Source organism: Telopea speciosissima, chromosome 2 (assembly GCF_018873765.1).
Source record: "Telopea speciosissima isolate NSW1024214 ecotype Mountain lineage chromosome 2, Tspe_v1, whole genome shotgun sequence".
Lineage (NCBI taxonomy): Eukaryota > Viridiplantae > Streptophyta > Magnoliopsida > Proteales > Proteaceae > Telopea > Telopea speciosissima.
The window spans coordinates 17,622,916-17,624,600 of NC_057917.1; the positions used below are offsets into that span (position 1 = coordinate 17,622,916).

The following is a 1,685-nucleotide window of genomic DNA, read 5'->3' on the forward strand; positions in this document are numbered from 1 at the left end:
TAATCTGTGTCAATTCAGATAGAAGATAGAAGAGTGGCTTCTATCTTCAATAAAGTTTATATATGTGATGTGCGGGATGTATTAATTTAACATTAAATCCTTCGTGATATTTTGTCGAAGCTAATATTGTAAGACGGGGGAGGTGGGGTGCAATTCTTGAAAGAGGACTGACTACTAAGCTTTTGAATTGGGTGGACTACCTAGCTTCTGGACTTTAGAGTTGAGAAGAAAACCTGCAATTGAAGAGTTAAAGAGGTTTGGAACTTCAGTTCCTTTTTCTTGTTTCATTTAAAAAAGAATTATGTTTCATATGGTGATGGTTCTTGACTCTGTTCTCTCTCACAAGTCCCAACATTCACATTGATGTTCCAATAATCACAAATTTGTTCGTTGGTTAGTAATATGGTTTCCCATGAATTGCAATCGGTATACCTCGGTGTCTCCAGAGCATGGTTTGAGGTATCAGATCGGATCGGCCGATTTTGGCCGGATTGGATTGGTATCGTCCAAGATGGATCCCGACACCGATCCGATCTACCTGTACGGACAGGGGTAAAAATGTTAAAAAAAAATTGATTTTTTATAATAAAAAAAACAGGGGCAAGAGTGTCATATTTGCCCAAGTTTGGCCTATCCCGATCTTAATAAGTTCGCGTATAGTACATGTATTATATGAGTATCCAAACGTTTAATTCAAAAAAACTTATTTTACCGTATATTTTCGTATATATGGTGAAATAATCGTTTTTTAAGTACACTCGTACTAAACACGAATTAAACGCGTTTAATTCTTTTTAATTTAAGTTTTGTTTTGTTTAAAAAGAAAAACTCAAAACTTAAAGAAGAAAAAACACAAAACAAAACCCTCGCATTATACGATTTTGATATTCTTCTCTTTGAACCCTAGCCGTCGACTGCCCTCATTCCATTCATCTTCTTCGTCTCCGTTCTCATTTCAGTTCAGGTGGCCGGTTAATTGCAGCTGAGTGAATTGGCGATTGCAGAGGCAAATGAACTGCCATTGGTGATGTTAGTTCATCTTAGAGATGAGTTCATTGATGTGAGCTTATCTTAGAGATGAGTTCTAAAACACAATATGTCTTGTTTTTTTTTTCTTATGTCGGATGAGATACTTTTATTGATATTTTGATTTGTTAAATGATAATTTTATGAGATGTTATAGGGGATAGTATATTGTGTTTATTTTAGTTGTGAGGTTTCTTTTTGATAAAATCATTGTCTATATGCTATTATTTTGTTTATTAGGTGGTGCATGTCTATTACAAAGTGAATATATGCCCGTATTTTTGCTTATAGAGTAGTCGTATTAAACACGTATCACATTATTGCCGTATGCATTTTATTACACCAGATTTTTTAAAAGTATTATTGCCAACTAGTCCGTTAAATTGCCAAACGTATTTGTTCCCGAACTTACCAACTAAGATCCCGATCCAATCCAGCCGATACTGAGATTACGAACCATGCTCCAGAGTCCAGACTATATATTTGAAAGAGGTGGCAAAAGTGATTTGATTTTCTTAATAATATATATTATATTTGATTTGACTTTCCTAACAAGATATATTTTATTTTCTCAGTTAATAATACATAGCACCAGTGGTCTAGTGGTAGAATAGTACCCTGCCACGGTACAGACCCGGGTTCGATTCCCGGCTGGTGCA

At 35.1% G+C, this 1,685-nt stretch overlaps 1 non-coding gene across 1 annotated transcript; it reads left to right on the forward strand.

Moving 5' to 3' along the window:
- The first annotated feature begins 1,614 nt into the window (after nt 1-1,614).
- Nucleotides 1,615-1,685, forward strand: TRNAG-GCC. The gene has a single exon. It is a non-coding gene; the product is annotated as a tRNA-Gly (tRNA).